At 33.6% G+C, this 19,664-nt stretch overlaps 1 long non-coding RNA gene across 1 annotated transcript in view; it reads right to left on the bottom strand.

Moving 5' to 3' along the window:
- Positions 1–19,664, bottom strand: part of LOC106999410 (uncharacterized) — a 213,755-nt gene that overhangs the window by 34,384 nt on the left and 159,707 nt on the right. The gene's annotated exons all lie outside the window — the stretch shown is intronic.

Raw genomic sequence — 19,664 nt, forward strand, 5'->3', positions numbered from 1 at the left:
TTAATATTTTTAAAACACTTTAAATTCTGTTTAAATTTCTTATTATTTAAATTTAATTAAAATCATCAAATCAGTAAATTTAAACCCCTTATTATGAGAAATAATCTTTCCCGCAACATAATACACCAAAAATATTTCAAGTTTATTTGCTACTCACTGTCACCATGGCAATACTGTGCCAGACACATTAATAAAATGTCTATAAATTTTAAAATAAATATATCTTTGGTTGTATTTTTAAGTAGTGAATACTAAAGTTATGCAGTTTCCTAACTGTAGTAGACAGAAACCAGCTCAGTTTTAACATATTTGACATGATACATTTTGTATCTGAAGATCCATTTGAGATTATCAGGCTATGATAAATACAAAAATTTTACTTAAATCCTACTGTGTAAAATAAGATGTAAAAGTTAACGAAGTCTTCAGCTGTAAATAACTACTCTCTCATCCAAAAAAAAAAAGTAACTCTTAAACCAGTGGTGATCAAACTGCTTCATGTTAGAGCTATTTGGGGAGCTTTAAAGATTCCCAATGCATCCTATATGAATTAAATCATAATTTCTAGGGATAGAACACTGGTGTCTCAAATATTCAAAACTCTTCAGGAATGTTCATTCTGCAGTCAAGTTTAAGGGCCAGTGGCTTAAACAAGATAGGAGGCAATTCTCTGTTATATAAAAAGCAGTTTGGAGTTTATATGCAGCTATACACGGTCCTCAGGGACTCAGACTCCTCTTTTTCCACAGTTCTACCTTTAAGAGCCTAGCTTTTATCTTCAAAGTCACTTCAGTGTCAAAAATGACTATTAAATCTCCAGCGATTATACTCGTGCTTCAGTCAAGCAATAGGAGAAAGTAGGAGAGGAAAAAATAAAAAAATAAAAAAGCTTTAAGCTTCTTCCACTTATGGAACCTTCCCTGAAGTCCTACCTAGCTAATACTTTTATATAAGTGAGCAGAAGTTGGACATATGAACAGACCTAGCAGCAATGAAAACTGGGAAACATTTTCTTCTAGCTGGTCACATTACTCAGTTTTCTCTTACAAAAGAGATTGAATGCTGCACTCAAGAACAGCCTTTTTCATACCAGGCTTAACTCACTGCCAAAATGTTTCCATTCATCTTTCACATGTTGGAATTATAAAAAATATTTTATATCAGGAAAAATTTCGAACTGATGGGATAGTTGAAATGCCTTTTTTTAACTATTTTTTTTTCTGACCCAAGTTAATGTTGTATTATATTTTTCCCCAGTTTCTTTATTCCATTGAAATAAGATCCTTTTTAATCTCTATTAAAAAGAATGAAGGAAAGATAAATTAATTCTCAAATTTGACAACACGTGGGGTAGAGAGTTAGCAACATGTCTGAAGAAATTAATAATTGTAGATATAGACCAAGTATTTTATTATCTTTGATAAGTCGGTCAAGCTCCCAAGTATGCAAGTTGATATTCGAAAGTAAGTTCGTAGGTATTAGAAAGGTGTTCATCCGTGTATGTTTCTAGATATAAGTAAGATATTTATTCATCCATCACGAGTTACCTTTCCAAATATCCATCCCTTTTATACTGTTGAAACAATAAAGTTTGAATTCCAGTTATGTCACTTGGTATCTACATGTCTTTTTCATGCAAGAAAACGCATCACATTGCTATAAAATTCATACATAAGCCTTCTTTCTTTTTCTTCCTGCAAACTCATGAAAGCCCTAGTCATTCGCTAAAGAAGCAGCAGTTCAATAACTAGCAAAAGAATAAAAACAGAAAGATTGAATGTTATTTCTTTTTTTTTCATAAAGATAAGGGAAAATGGAATTCAATTCCATTTGCACTTTAAGGACTCTTTAACACTGCTCCATGTAGCATTTTGAATACCTCGAAGTTAGGTAAGTAAAATAAATCTCCCTGTAGGCTAAGATGAAAAAATATTTATTTCATAACTTTGAATTTGTATTAAAATGGTGAAAAAACTTTTGTACCCATAGATTATACACATTGTTCAAAACTCTTAATACTAAAAACTTTTCATAACTAAATGTTGTTAATAAAATTACATGTTATAATTTGTTAGATAGAAATTTTATCTAAACAATGTATGTGCAAGCCAGATAACTTTTTGAGTAAAAAATTATTCAAAGTAATAAATTAAAAAGAATATAATTCTTCCAAATAATATGAACCAAATTACTTTCTAGTAGGCAACACAAGATGCCATGTAATTTGTTTTATTACAGAAAAATAAATGTATTTTCCGAGCTTAAGACTGAAGTTTTAGAGCAATAGAATGAAAGTGCTAATTAACATGTACCTGGCACAGCTTGACTAGGATGCAACTTCCAAAATAACTTTTTTGAAATTTTAGAAAATACTATGCAATATCAAAAAAAAAAACCTGGTCCAGATCAAAGTGAAGACTAACTTAAAAGTTCATTTGAATTTTTAGTTTTTAAATCTAGTCAAAGATACCAGAACATATTTTATTGATATTCAATTAAATTAGAATGAAAACTAGGAACCAACAAGTTTGACCCTTATGCCTCTGAATCGAATTGTTTGGTGTAGCCTTCACCAACTGAAATCTCACAATTGTTGAGACTAAGAAAGATAAACATGTAAGATGTGTTTTAATATTATATTATAGATGCTCTCAAAATGTGTTATTTAAAATGTTAAAAAATAGTCTTATTTTTTAACTTAAAGCAACTTAAAGACATATTTGAAAAATATTTATGTTAATATGCATATCAGCAGATAGACAAAAGAACCAAAATATATTAACAGTTTACAATCTCAACTCAAAAGATTTCTTTCAAAAACTGGTAATGAATCGCACTCTGCTTGAAATTAATTATAGCTCTTAGGTATATATAGCTCTCAGGTATGTATACAGAGTCTCATAAAATATTTGGGTTCCTGAAGCTTAGGAGTCCTCTTTTGTGATGCAATCCACAGTGTGTGTACAGGTGTCACTGACTCCCTTTATATCACCTTGTGGGAATTGGGGCTCAGGGAATTGGCATAAAAATGTTGATATTCTTGATACTGTTATTGCTTTGATAATGAACCATTCTTTACCTCTGGTTATAGAGTCTACCACTAGAATCAGTAAAATTGTAGCAGGTTAATTTTGTATGGCAAAATGTCAGACCCCTCACAATTCTTGATATCTGGTTCCATTTAAAAATACATAATTTAAAAGCTTAGCTATATGTTAATAGGCTACATTTTAGAAACTTCACATGTCATGTGTAGTTTTTTATCATTAGAAGATGTAGAAAATGTATTTAGCTAAAAAAACACATAATCTCAAATTCAATAATCCAGAGATTTGATGTATTTACATCCACATATTTTTGGATTTGTACTTTTAAGTTATAATTTAAGTAATAGTATAAGTTATATTTTGGTCTACTTATTTAGACTTATTACTACATGTAAAGTTTTTAAAATTTAGCCTGCAACCATATAACTAAGCTTTATATTGTATACAATGCACCCACAATGGTCATTTCAGAAAATACTATGTGCTCTTTGCAGCCCATTTGAATAATTTTAAAGATTATATACATATATACATATACTATATATAAATAAAACCATACTGTGGAGACTAGAAACACATACATTAAGCTTACAATTTTATCATAATGACATGAAAGGCCATACAAAATTGAATCATGTTAGAGATTTGCAAAATATAATTCTTCTACTTCCCAACTTTCTTTGTTTGTTTTTTGAGACAGAGTCTTGCTCTGTCGCCAGGCTGGAGCGCAGTGGTGTGATCTCAGTTCACTGTGACCTCTGACTCCCTGATTCAAGCAATTCTCTTGCCTCAGCTTCTCGAGTAGCTAGGATTACAGGAATGCGCCACCAAGCCCAGATCATTTTTGTATTTTTTTTTTTTTTTTTTTTTTTTGTAGAGACGGGGTTTCATCATGTTGGCCAGGATGGTCTCGATCTCCTGACCTCGTGATCTGCCCACCTCTGCCTCCCAAAGTGCTGGGATTATAGGCGTGAGCCTGGCCTCCCAACTTTTACTATGCAAGTAAATCAATAAAAATTTATTTCCCTTAACATAAGGATCTACAGTTATAATCAACATTCTCATGGAGATTTGAATTTTCTCTATATTTACAAATATACAATTGTTACTATAGAACAATAATATTTATGCTTTATTTTCTTCTACAGTATGTTTTAAATACTTAGATCCCAGATGGCCTAAGAGAGTTATAGATTGTTCTAATCACACAACTGCATTCTAGAAAGTAACTTTACTCCTGAATAAAATAATGTTCGTGTATAAAGAAAAATTTGGAAAATAGCAATCAGAATTGAGTTGGCCTTTGCTGGATGTAGAGAAAAAGATACAATAAAAACAGAGTAATGTTTATCATAGGAAAATCTGAAACAAGTATTAACAATTGGGAAATAAATAAAATATCTTCTGTCCTTATCACAAACAAAATAGAGCTATCAATTAAATAATACTGAATTTCACATCAGAGAACCAATTTCAGTGAATATCTTCAGAGTGATTGCAACCTATGTATAAGGAGTGGCTTAATTAGATGATGATATGACTTTCATCAGAAATTTTTAAATTAAAGTCTTAGTAAGAGGGTGAATTTATGAATGTCCTCCATGTTTTTCCTGTTTCTATAATTCAGTAGTTAGCAATAAAATAATGTTTTTTACCATTAAGTATTTTTAAAATAATGTTTACTTATTTCAGAAAAGTATATTTCAGAAAAATATATTGAAAATTATATTGACAAGAATTCTGGTAAAGGTAACTTCTAACAGGGTACCTCCTTGAAACCAACCCTAAGTGAGCACAGAGGAGAAAGAGTAGGTGAAAAAGGAATACAGAAGCCAAAAGATGAATGTAGACAATGTTCTTACCCCATTTCACAAATATTTAAGAAATCCTTCCAGGTACCAAATACATAATTCTAAATCAAAGACTATCCAAGGATTCATTGGGAACCCAGTTAGAGGAATTTCTGGTCATTCCTACTATGCCCCCTTACTTAAGAAAGTGGAATCTAGAAACTCTAGCAAACCAAGGAAAATAAAGCAATTCCTATTTAATACACTTTCTTATGTATCAGATAAAGAAATGAAAATTTAAAATGAGTTCAATTGGTTTGCTCTATTTCTTAATTAGAAAATGGGGATCCACAAGTAAGTGGGGAGCAGAATTTCTCAACTATGGATCGTAAAAGAGAGTTGAAGTCTGGAAATTTGACAGACATGAGAAAGATAGTCTCAATACACGCATAGCTATTTTCTGCACTAAGAACTAAAAGAGGAAGAGAAGGTTATGCTGACAGGAAAACCCAAGTGGCCTCTCCAAACCAAAACCCACAGGAAGTAGCAGCAATAACTGTTTATTTCACCAATAATTAATAGAGAACTTACAAGAGATGTGACAAAACAGGTGCTCTCAAAACTAGAGAGAGCAGTACCATGGATAAAAATTGAACAGAAGCACACTGTGTACGTGGAGTAGAAACATGAACGAGTGGAAATCTAGCTATTAAACAATGGCTACTAGTGTATTAGTTAATATAGAGAAAAACTAGGTCAGTACTGAGTTCCATCCAAATCTGGAATTGCCCAGAATCTCAGTTTCTTCCTCAGAACCTCTTGACATTAACTGGTATAATGAAAATATTTATTACATAAACTATTTTTTTAAGTTCTAAGAAAATAATTTAGATCAACAGAAGAGGTAAATATAAATAGGGCTCAACACAAAATGACCTATGCTATTTTTAAGCAAAGACCAGCTTGGGCTGAAAAATGAGAATCAAAAAACAGGAAAGTGGAAGATTATGTAAAAACTCTGAAACAAAAGTTAAGGAATAATACCAGTCTTGAGAAATGAGATTAAAAGTATAAATGTGAAAAGATGAATTTCAGCTTTTACATTGATGGCTTTGCCAGAAATACAAATGTGGATGCCATTTTCTACATAACACAGGAGATACAAGAGAAAACCCAAGGCCTATTTAAGTGGAGAGTCTACTAGAAAATCTTCCCCTAAAACTGCATGTGATTCTGGAAATAAAGTAGAAGTAGCTCTTCTCCCAGGAAATTGAAAGAATAACCACCTATTTTAAGCTCCAGCTGTAAGTGAAGAGAGAAAAATGCATCCTCTAAAAATTTACAGTCACAATTAATCCCCACATGAGTTTATTGCTGCAAAAGTTTATAAAATAAGAACTGAGATTAAATTACTCTGGGATGTTTAATATTTAAGGTGTTCATCAGAAGAGAAAGCAATCGTTTCTGAGGAAATCCCTATTCATCACAGACATCAAAGAACTGCTGAAGTTAAGTTCCTGGTAATATGAGGAGCTAATAAAGAAATCCCCATGATGTGAAATCAAAAAGAACAACAACAACAACAAAATAGAATAATATTCAACAAAAATTAACTCCTGAAACTATAAGATTAAAAAGTATGAAATAAATATATCAAGTGTCAAAAAACAAAAGTTGTGGTAAAATATGAGTTCAGTGGAAGAGCATTTAAGAAAGAATAAAAAAGAGTACTTAGAAATTATAGATAGATATAACCTGATATATATAAACTGATATTTTGTCTTAATTTCAGTTATTTTTATATCTATTTATGTATATATTCAATTATAATATACATATACTTATATCTTCAATCATACATATAAATAATTAAAATTAAGACCCAATATTAGAGTCAAAATTTGAACAGCAGATTAGTCACAGTTAGAAAATTCAGAATCTTTAAAATATACCTGAATAAATTATCTAGAATTATATAGAATACAAAAATAGAGGTTAAAAGAAAAAAAAAATAAGAAAAAGACAAGTGAATGAAACTAGCATAAGTTTAATCAACGTATTAAAAGAAAGGAGAGGATTGAGCAGAAGAAATATTATTTGTAAAAAATGGATGACAATTTATAAAAACAGCTTAAGGATAACTCTTCAAATCTGGAAATCCAAACTAATCACCAAGAATATAAATTTAAAAAACATCTGTGTGAGGGGGTAAGAGTATGTGTGTATTTCTATGTGCTTGTGTGTGTGTGTACAGATATCTTTTTGTGTGTACAGACATATATACACACAAATATACCACAAAAAGCTACATCAAATTGAAAATATTAAATAAAAGTTGAGAAAAAAAGATATAAATCTGTAAAGAAATAGATAATTAGATTAACAGTTGACTTTTAAACAACAACAATGAAAGCAAGAAGCATTGGCAAAAGAGAACATGGAATTATAAGAAATAATCAACTAATTCAAAAGGAAACAAAAAATATTCAGTTAAATAAAAATATTGCCATACTAAATAGCTAAACCTAGCTGTATGCTCTTAAGAGACATATCAAAAATCATGAGGCTACAGAAAGTTTGAAAATAAAAACATTAGAAAATGACATTCCAGGAAAGTTTCAACTAAAAGAAATCTGGTATAACTACACTAATATCTGAAAATATATCCTTTAAGGCAAAAGGATTGCTAAAGAAAATACAGTAATCTTGTCTTTCTCTTTAAGGACATATTTAGCCTTGGGTTAACTTTCTATTTCTGTTTCCCTGGAAACTGGTAAAGTATGTCAGCTGTATTACCAGGCAAGGTTTCTTATAGTAAAAATGGCCATTGATTGATAAACTATATTTGACTTGAAGTATGGATGGTGCAATTGTAAATTTTATGTGTAAATTTTACTGGGATTAAGCAAGCCCAGGTAGCTGGTAAAACATTATTTCCAGGTGTGTGACCGTGAGGGGTGTTTGAGAAAGAGATTAGTGGCTGGGCATGGTGGCTTACACCTGTAATCCCAGCACTTTGGGAGGCTGAAGTGCACGAATCACCTGAGGTCAGGAGTTTGAGACCAGCCCGTCCAACATGGGGAAACCTCGTCTCTACTAAAAATATAAAAATTAGCCAGGTGTGGTGGCATACCTGTAATCCCAGCTACCCAGGAGGCTGAGGCAGGAGAATCATTTGAACCTGGGAGGCAGAGATTGCAGTGAGCCGAGATCACACCACTGCACTCCAGCCTGGGCGACAGTGTGAGACTCCATCTCAAAAAAAAAACCAAAAACAAAACAAAAAAACAAACATACAAAAAACAGAATAGTATAACACTGTAATTATGGTATGAAAACTACTGTTATCCTAAGTAGAAAAACGAAATGATGAACCAACCAAAAATAATAACTACAACAACTTTTCAAGACATAGAGTTCAATAAGATATAAATAGAAACAACAAAAGGTTAAAAAACCAGGGGAGATGAAATTAAGGTGCAGATTTTATATTAGTTTTCTTTTTGCTTGCTTGTTTGTTTATGCAAAGAGTGATAACGTGTTATCAAGTTAAAATAATTAGTTTAAAGATGGTATTGACAAGCCTCATGGTAACATCAAATCAAAAAACATATGATGAATACACAAAAAATAAAAAGCCAGAAAATAAATAATATCACCAGAAAAAATCTCCTTCACTAGAGAAAGGCAGGAAGAAAGAAGGAAGAGAAGACCAGAAAACAACTAATAACATGGCAGGAGTAAGTTATTACTTATCAATAATAATAAAAAACTGAGAATTAAATATGCACAATACGTATGAAACCTCTCCTCACTCAAAAGCTTACAATGCAGCTTTTTTCCTCTTCTTTACCTTTACTTCTTGTTTTCTTTCTTCCTATTTATGCTTTTTAAAAATATATTTGACCATATTTTAAATACTACTTTAAATAAAAGCATAATTGCTTTTACTAGAATGTAAATAAAAAATATTGTGGAATTAGGTGTTATATTTATTAAGGAACAAAATAAGCATTTTTCTTTCTAGTGCTTGAAATATTGTTTTAATTGTTCCTGGACATTTGTAAATTACTGTCTTTATCAGATATTTTGACAAACTTGCCAAGCAGAGTGAAGGTTAAAACAGTAACTCAAAAAAAGTTCTTCATACCACATGTCACACTTCTGGCTTAAAATTTGGGGAATGCTCTCAACCGCGTATTTTATTTAATTGGTAGGTATGACCAAAGGTAGGCAAATACGAGTTCAGTGTTTTCTCATATATATATGACTTCATTACATACTTCTATCTATATTCACAGGTACATTTTTAAATTACTAAAGTGTTTCCTCTCATTTTAAACAAATACAGGAATTGATTATAGTTGCCATCAAAATTAATCGTCACATTGTTTTTCAAGTCTAAATTTGGACTAAAAATTCAGTTACCACTAAATCTATTGAACATCAAGTGATTTCTGATGCTTACTGTAAAACTCCTTCTTAATTATTCAGTTTTGCTATTCCCCTACTTGTCAACATTCCATCATATTATCTTCTTCCACATATTTAGTGTTGAGAACCCTTAATTAATAAAGTACAACATTTAATAATTTATAAATTTCTATGAAAAATAAAATGATTGAACACAGTCATTTTGAATCAAAAAGATAATCCCAAAGAAAAAAATGTTATGTTGATCATAATAATCCTAATCACAATGTAAAATAAATATGTAGAAAATCTCAGTTTAAAAAATATTCTTCAGTGCCTTTAAAATGTACATTTCTGAATAATAAAGTATGTGAAAGTAAATGAATTGAGAAAAGTAAAACTCTTGGAGTATTCTTCTGATGAACCCTGGAAAACTCTTCAGAGCTATAATCCTCCTTTCAAATACATACTTCTGGAATTTTTCTAAATCTGTTTTCACTCTATAAATGATCACACAGTTGTGATATAAAATTCCAATGAATATTCAGCATTTGTTATTTATTTGCATGAAAATTCTAAATGCAGAAGATAAAGCCAGTTGTCTGTAGGCCAATAATAGCTTAAAATCCCTTTAGGAAAGAAACACCTGGTAAGTGACCTGGATTAAATACAGGTATAAGAAAAGGGAAAGGATTCTCAAATCTCTAAGAATGGTCTCCAGACAGACATTATGCTGGTAAGCAGTTAACTAATCTCCTTACTACATATGGCCCCTAATCCCTGACTGTATCTGGCCCATTCCACTGGCCTGCTTCTGTTATCGATCATGTAATGGGGTCCCACAATAAACTGCTAGAACATCAGTGGTGTTCAAGATTCATTTTTGACACAAATTGGATCAAAGGGGAAACATTGCCCCGGGAAGCTAATAAGTAGAAATACCTCAAACCCTATTTCTCAATTTTATGTTATCTGCATATTTGCATTTCACATGAGTTTCTTCTAGACATCATACAGTAGGGTCTTGTTTTTGCATTTTTTAAAACTTAGTCTGAAAATCTCTTTTAACTATTCATATAGTTAGGCTTAAATATGTCATTTTTGATAGTTATTTTCTAATTTCTGTTCCCTATCAGTTTGAGGTCCTTCAACAAAGAAATAAAATGAATTACTCACCACAGATTAAAAACTTAAACATAAGACCAGAAACTATAAAATTCTAGAAGTAAACAGGGAAAACACTTCAGATCATTGTTCTAGAAAAAGATTTTCATGACTAAGACCTCAAAAGAACAGGTAACAAAAACAAAAATAAACAAATGGGACTATATTAAACTAAGAACATTTTGCATAGTAAAGGAAACAATCAAGAGAGTGAAGAGACATCCTGTTGAATGGCAGAAAATATTTGCAAATTATTCATCCAATAAGAGACTAATATCCAAAATATACAAGAAACTTAAATAACAGTAGAAAGAAGGAAAGGAAGGAAGGAAGGAAGGAAGGAAGGAAGGAAGGAAGGAAGGAAGGAAGGAAGGAAGGAAGGAAGGAAGGAAGGAAAGAAGGAAGGAAGGAAGGAGGGAGGGAAAGGAGGGAGGGAGGGAGGGAAGGAGGAAGAAGAGAGAGAGGAAAAGAAAAGAAGGAAAGAAGAAAGAAAGAGGAAGAAAGGAAGGAAGGAAGGAAGGAAGGAAAAAACACAAATAATACCATTAAAAAGTAGGCAAAGGACATGAATAGACATTTCTGAAAAAAAGACATCCAAATGTCTAACAAGTGTATAATGCTCAACATCACTAATCATCAGGGAAATGCAAATCACAACCACAATAGAATATCAGCTTACCCCAATTAGAATGGCTATAATTAAAAAGGCAAAAACCATGGATGCTGGTGAAGATAAAAAAAAAAAAAAAAAAAGGAACTCTTATACACTATGGGCAGGAATGTAAAGTAAGATAACTTGCTATGAAAAACAAAATTATCTCAAAAAACTAAAAATAGAATTATCATATGATCCAGCAATCCTACTACTATGTATTTATCCAAAGAAAAAGAAATCAGTGTATCAAAGAAATACCTGAATTTGCATGTTTATTGTAGCACTATTCACAAGAGCAAAGATGTGGAATCAACCCAAGTGTTTGTCAATGAATACATCGATAAAAATTATGCTAAAGGTTTTCCAAACAGAAGTACTACAGTTATTAGCACAAAAAAAGAAAAATGAGAAGATAAAAGCAATTTAAAAAGTGTGCTAAAATTAAGGAGTTTAGCTTGTGTCTAAAGCAATCTGATTTTAACTTACAAAAAGTCAATCTGACAGCAGGGTAGAGAATGCACTGTAGAAAGGCAAATCTCAAAAATTAGAGAGCAATTTTGAAGCTATTATAATTCAGGGACAATATGATAGATCGTTTAATTATCAGTAGCTGTAGGGATAGAAAGGAAAGGTTGAATATGATAAATGATATGGAAAAATCTATACAATTTGACTGAACAGGGATAAAAAGTAAAGGATAGAGAGGTATCTGTTATGAATAGTATAGGGAAAAGAAAGTTATTGATAGTTTTACCTGAAGAGTAAAAGGACTAGATTTATATTTTTAAAATGGGAAAAAGAAGAAACAGGGTAAGGAAACAATTATTGAGACAAACACAATATTTCAAATAAAACTATTGGGAACCCAAAGTAATATAAATGAAGGAAAGTAACATATAAATTATATAAATTATTTGCTCAGACTCATCTATTCTACCAAATTCTACATGTGAATTCAACACTTCATGTAATTCACATGGAAATGAACGGCAGTCAGACATCACTGAGGCATGTATCTTTAATGACTTTAAATAGTTGAAGAAGGATCTGAAAATTTTAGGCATATGTGTGATTTTTATACTGTTCCCCACTTGACACTAATTACTTTGAAAAGAATCATATATAAAATGAAAAGCAGATTTTCTTATTTTGGGACCATGATTATTTCAGAAATTTTCAAAGTAATAGTTTATCTCTTAATGCCTAAGAAAAATGTGCTTGACAAGAGCACTTTATTTATTTAGTAAACATGTATTGACCTCCTATTTTACATTACATTCTACATGTTGTATTTGATATATATGTGCATATATATATATGTATATATGGTTAGGCATATGTGTATGGTTTTATATATATTTATGTATGACACATATATGTCGCTGTGACTTTGTACCAAGAATTATATGAGATAGTGAATTAAATGTTTTGTGAGAATTAGAAAAGCATGCAAAAGTCTGTGTATCCAATAGAGAAGGTAGCTTCTTAGTTGAGATTTAGAAAATGAACAGGAGACCAACGCATAAATAATTTACTGATAGACACATGTTGGAACAAACAGCAAGTACAAGAGTACAAATTTTACTAGTTCAAACTGCCAAAATGGTGCATGTAAGAAAATGAAAGGAGGAAGAAGCATAAACTGTGGTTAGCCAGAATTTTGGGATTTAATCTTGTGAGAGTGGGGATATTCTGAACTTTAAAGAGGGGCATATCATCACATTTCTAGTTCAGACAGAGGCTCAGTAATAATATGATAATAACTTGGAGTATTAGAATTTGTGTCAAAGAGAATATGATTTCTGCTGCCCTCATGCTCCCTGGAGAAGCAGCATATATGGGACAAGAAAAATCATCTTCAGTTATGTTAAATGTTAATATGGAAGGTCCAAGTAAAAGCTGCCTTTAGGCTCAGGCAAAAGGACCCCACTCTGGGAGCTGCTCTTTAGAGGACTCCACATGTCAGAAACAGACACAGAAAATAAATGTGTTAAAGCAACACATAGACCACTCTATCTTTTGGGATCTGGTGCTCAGTACTAATGGCACAAACTATAGGCCTAAATTTTTGCTCTAAATACTAAATTGGTTTATATCCCAGAAATGGTTTTGTATAATTTATACCAATTACACGAAAGGTGGTTGTGTCTGAATATCACAAAAGTTTGTGACATAGAGCTTAACCAGCTTCAGGTAAAAGCTTAAAGGGCATGGAATATTTTCACCAGCTCTCACTCTTTTCCTTCTGCCACAAAAACAGCATTTCCCCAAAGGGACTGGGTCCCAGAATGAAGACACAGGGAGAAGCAGCACCAAAGCAGCAAAGCACTGGTGCTTGACATGGAACATGAGCAAGAAATAAATGTTTGTTGGCATAAGATGTTAAAATTAAAGGGCTTATTCGCTATTTCAAAAAAGCTGACTAATAAAATTAGGAATGAAGGCAAAGAGAGAGTGAGAGAGAAAGGAATAAAGACAGTGAGTACAGAAAACTCTAAAACACTCTTCAATGTGAGAAAGAGAGTTTTAACTGTAAGGAGACTTAGAACCGAAAGAAATATATATTTTAAGACAGCAGAGAACTGAGTATACCAGAATGGTGATCTGACATAAAGGTGCTGTTAAGGAGAAGATATTTAATATACAGGCAGAGAGAGTGAGATTACTAAGAACATGGGATGAAATGGAGTTCAGAAAAAAAGTGGAAGAGTTCTCCTTCAGTGGACACATTTTCCTTGGTAATCTGTGGTCAAGAAGAAATACTGCATGCAGAGAAGTTAGTAAATGGGGAGACAGGAAGTTGGGGATTATTATTTTCCGTTTAAAGGTAGAGACAATCTGAGGCTGTGAGAAAGCAAGATGAAAGTAGTCCCAGATTTGAAAAGAGTTGATTAGTATTAAGATACTGAAATATTTGCAATCCCAGCTACTCAGGAGGCTGAGGGACAACAGTTGTTTTTACCCGGGAAGTCAAGGTTGGAAAAGCTGAGATAATGTCACTGTACTCTAGCCTGGGTGACAAGAGAGAGACTCTGATAAAAAAAAAAAAAAAAAAAAATGAAATAAATGATGAAATCTGACACCAAATATCTAGAAGAATTTCTGGGTGTATTTAAGGATCAAACAAACTTGGAGACAATGATTTATGAAGACAAACATCTCTCACAATTCTAAGGAGTGTTTACATATCTATGAGCTGTACAGAAAAACTAATCCAAAGATTTATCCAGGGTTGGTGCTTTACCAAGCTGATGCAATGGAATTACAATTATACAGAGGTTAGGAGGATATTGGCAAATGAAGTACTGAAGTCAGAAAAAGAGCACTTAAGATTGAGGAAAGAGGTAAGGTCTAAAGATGTTAATAATAGAAAATAAGAAAAAAACAGCAAGGGATGGGCATCCTCTATGAGGCCACTAAAGAGGGTTATTTTAAGTAACTGGAGAAAAGTGGATTATAAAAAATTGTGGTTATATTACACTTAAACAGACAAATATAGCTTAATTCAAAAAATGTGTTTCTACTGATGACATTTCCAATGTCTATGTAGAGTACCATGCTAAATACTAACGACCGGCCCACTGCAGTGGCTGACGCCTGTAATCCTACCACTTTGGGAGGCCAAGGCAGGCAGATCACTAGGTCAGGAGTTTGAGGCCAGCCTGGTCCACATGGTGAAATCCTGTCTCTACTAAAAATACAAAAATTAGCCAGGCACGGTGGCATGCGCCTGTAATCCCAGATACTCAGGAGGCTGAGACATGAGAATCGCTTGAACACAGGAGGCGGAGGTTGCAGTGATCCCAGATCGCGCCGTTGCACTCTAGCCTGGGCGACAGAGTGAGACTGAGATCCACTCAGAAGTTCCCCATCTATGTCACTCTAGGCAGCTCCTTACTCAGCTACTGTGAAAAGCTCACTGGGTTTATGCCCACTTAAAAAAAAAAAAAAAAAAAAAAAAAAAAAAAAAAAAAAACACCTCCTAAAAAAGAATTCCAAACCAATTGGAGCACTCTTTTTCAAAACTGCCTATTGCTATTGATTTTCACTTCTTCCAAACACAGTATAAGTTTTCCTGATGAGAAATAGATTAGCTTGCTTCAATTCTAACTTTGATGAAAAACTGAATAATAAAGCAGAAACAAAATAAAAGGCAACTTAGTATGTTTTCTGTAATTGATTTTATCACTCATATTTCTCTTGACACATTGTCCAGATAATAAGTAAACAAAGTTTCTTTTGATCACAAGCATGGAATTTCTGTAGCAAACAATCAGAGGAAACCCACTTTTCCATTCTTTTTGACCTCAAAAATCCGGGAGTCATTGAAACTTAGGACTGTGCTAAATTGGGCTCGTATTGAGAAAAACATTTTATAGTTCATTTGCCAGGAAGAAAACCTTTGAGGTTCAAAGATAACCTTCTATCATCTTCCATTCTTTTGAAATAATGTGTGTTTTCCACCTCCATGCACATAACGTTTCCCCAATTTTAGTCTGAAAATGTTCAATCTATAGTGAAGCCCTTTTGAGAGGGCAAGGGGAAGAGGTTAAAAAAAGATCTAAGGAACCACAGGAATCTATTTAAACCCAGTCCTGATACCCATCTTTAGTCACTGATGTCTCTGTATTATTCTTTTACATTACCATGGGTTTTAAAATATACGAAGTTAAAAATAAATGTAGTCCTATTTCAAAATTTAATAAACACTTTGTATATTTAAATTTCAATTATCTTTTATTTATTGGGATGCAATGTACATTACAAAAAGTTTCATCTATAGACTTCATTTTAGCTAATAGCTATAAACCTTGTCTACCATTTATTCTTTTGTTAAAACCACTGGAAAATAGAATCCATCTTTCTTCTTGTACTCTCTCATCTTAAGGCAGTAATGAGCAGGAGAAGCAAGAAAAGGCTTAGAAGTCCTCTTGGTCCATGAAATGATACTTTTCATAAAAATAAGGTACGATGTTTTCATCTAAGAGTATCAAGATGTCTTCAATCTGAAGATTTATAAGATATTTGGGTACCTGGAGTCACAAGTTCACTCATAGATGATAGATATATAATAGATGATGGGAGATGGGAGAGAGAGAGAAGAGATTTTGAAATTCTAAAGCCCTCTGCAACTTGCAGATACCTCTCACCTTCTTAAAGATTTATGTACTCTCTGCTTCTTTGTTTTCACCTAGTTCTTTATTAACGGTCTTGACTCCTTTGCTGTGTTCCTACGGCTCTTTGTTTTTTCTTTTTTTGTGAGGCAGGGTCTCACTGTCACCCAGGCTAGAGTGCAGTGGCACAATCATGGGTCACTGCAGCCTCAACCTCCCAGGTTTAAATGATCCTCCCACCTCAGCCTCCTAAGTAGCTGGGACTACAGCTATGCCTAACTTTGTAACTGTAAAAGATGGGGTCTTGCTATGTTGCCCAGGCTGGTACCAAACTCCTGGGCTCAAGTGATCCTCCTGCCTTGCCCTTCCAAAGTGTTGGGATTACAAGGGTGAGCCACCATGCCCAGCCTCTTTCTACAACTCATTATCACACAATAAACACTATCCTCTTCTTTTGTTCCCGCAAAAATAATGAAAGAATGTTTTCTATGCTTGACTTTGACTACCATAAAAGTTACCACCTACCATGTCCTACCAGCCTAACATTACCTCTCTTGGTAGCCTTTATATTATCTTCTTTTCTCCATTCCCATGTTTCCCAGCATCACCATCTCTCAAGGAAGAAATGCAAATTATTCTTGCTTGACTATGCAAAGCAATTGCAATACACACACAACTTCCCCTCTCTTACCCAGGCTAGGAACTGCAGTTGAGTTAGAGAAGAATCCTTTAAGTTGAGAAGCCCATCAATGTGTTTTCTTTAAAAAAAGGGCCATCTAATGCCAGTGATTATTTTAACAGTCATTTAGGTGTTTATGGTTTATTTTCAATGGTCATTTGTTTGTACTCTTACCTAAGCTTTGAAAGTTGGCAGTTTGGTAGGGAAGACTAACTGTGTATAAATATTTGGCAGAGAAAGTAAATGACTGCTGCTACATTGTGACAAAACTGCCTAGAGCTAATTTAAAATATGAAGTGCATATAATGATTTGGGATAAGAGGTCTACTCTCTTAAAAGCAGAATGTTTATAAATGCATTCTAGGTCAACAAGTGTCTAAAATATCTGGATCAAAAGCATCAAAGAATGTATCATATGACAAGCAATTGAATTTTTTCCAGCTGTTTCAGATTGGTCTCTCTGGGTTAACTTCAATAATTTTATTTCAATCTGTTCCACTTTGCCCTAGCTGACCCGTATAGTTCAGACCAAATCAGCACTCCTTAACAGCAGGCACTTTAAAAAGGAAAATAAGCATATTCAGAAGGTACAGAGAAGAAGGGGAAAGTAGAAGTAACGTCAAGTATTCTGCTTCCTAATATCTCAGGCCTCCTCCTGGGATGGAAGACTTATGCAGGTCCCCCATTCAGACTCAGTGCACATGAATGATTTCCATGGATCCTTTGGACACACTGCATCTGTGTGCATCATGATTCTTCAATCTCAGTGAAAGCTAAGGAAAAGTATTTGAGTATAAGCGGAGCACTTTGACTAAATGAATACAAACACATCTCCAGCAGCACTGTGGCCTGAGCTTGGGATTTCTACAGTGCCTCTCCTCTTGATTCCTAGCCATTGATGCTAAACCAGATTTCTACTGCTCCCTTTTTATAAAGTGGGAACATGTCTCCCATTTGTTTATGATCTCAAAACTCAGAATAACAAGGATTAAGTCATTATTGGCTTAACTTCTTTGTCCATCATATTGACACTCTGATGCTCTGACATGCTACAAATTTAACTTCTTTTTGCCTCCAAGGGAAGAAAACCATATCTAAAGGAGGAGTCCAAATGCAGAATCTCATGTTTAAATAAATGTAAACAGATATTCAATATACACCTGCTATATCAATAACCACATTTTTAGTATGCAGTTTTCTTTGTACTCAGAACCACAACATTACTTAAAATGCAAATGTTTAGTGTCACATAAGGAGAAACCTCTAAGCAATGCCTTAATGATCAATTTCACCTAGTAATCCTGAAATCTCTAGGCACTAAAAATATTGCAGAATACATGGGGTTTCCTATATCATTTCCCTTGAAATCTGAAGTAAATGTAGCTCTGTTCAAAATTCAAAAACTTCTAGTGAATAGGAGTTGGAACAAGGACCACCAAAACTGAAAAGACTAAGAAACACTAAGTCTTGAAAATGCAGTTAGGTTGGATATTGCCCAATTCAATATGAGCTGCCACTGCAACTCTGAAACTACTTAGTAAAGAACTAGTGTCAGCAACGGTGCCAGGATATTAACATTGTTCACATACATAATACCTAGTAAGTTACACCCAGACTATTACTACCCTTTCATATTCTGCATTATGACAAAAACATTTAGTTTAAATTGAGGCAGCATAGCATAGTAAAATTCACATGATAAAACAATTAAGCTTTTGGCTTCTTGGTTACAATAAGCCTCCAGATTCTCATTTGTAAAATAATGAAAATAAGATTATAAATCTCATAGAGGCCTTCTGAGGATTATATGAGTTATTGCCAATAAAACACTGAATAAACTAAAAGGGCAAATCCTGTTAAAAAAAAAATAGTAGCTAATAATATTATTATTCCTTCAGACTTTTTCATTAAAGTAGTACTAGGTCGAGAACAGTATATAATTTTAAATCAAATGAAATTTCTGTATTTTTGGTAATACAACTTTCATATTAACATTATCCTAATATCATGTAAAACGACAAACTAGGAAGTCCCCATTTGTATTACCTCACGGCAACAATAATTTGGTAGTCACACATGGACAAAGTGCCTTTGTGGGATCTGGGATACAGGAAGAAGCTTGCAAAACCCCAGAGGGGTTCAGGACCAAGAAATGTTTTGCAAGGGCAGGCCCATGCCCAGGTAGAAAAGCCATTGACCATGATCCTGGCAACCAACCAAGAAACAGCTCTCTATCCACTTTGGACTTGGCTAAAACCCCATTTGGCCTTGGTCCTGCTACCAGTATCATCTGCCAAGGGATACAGGAAAAGTCACAACTGATTATGTCCCCAGAGGCAGACCCATTGGCCACACTTTGACTGCAGATCTTGAAGCAGAGCTGTAACCTGGCTCCAGCCACTCTCAGAAATAGTCCACGAGCAATCTTGCCAATCCAAGAATATGGAGAGAGATACGCCCATCTGTGCCAACAGAGACAGGTCTATAGACCTCAATATCAGCTGTAGAACCTGAAGCAAGCCTGTGATTGATTCAAGCCCCACTCATTTGTGATCCAGTGTTAGTCCTGACTTCCTATGGATCTGAATAGTGACCAGATGGAAAACCCCACCCCCCAGTGATCCAGCAGGAGCCACAGCCATTTGCACACATGGTAAAAGGCCTTCCATTTGTGAATCTTTTAAACCCTAAAGTGAACCCTTGTTCAGGCTCTAACTGCACTCAGCAGCAATAGAGGAGGCAATGTCAGCCCTGGGACTCAATAAAATAAGGCCTTTATCTGTCCAGATCATGCTGTAAAAC

Source organism: Macaca mulatta, chromosome 7 (assembly GCF_049350105.2).
Source record: "Macaca mulatta isolate MMU2019108-1 chromosome 7, T2T-MMU8v2.0, whole genome shotgun sequence".
Taxonomy (NCBI): Eukaryota; Metazoa; Chordata; class Mammalia; order Primates; family Cercopithecidae; genus Macaca; species Macaca mulatta.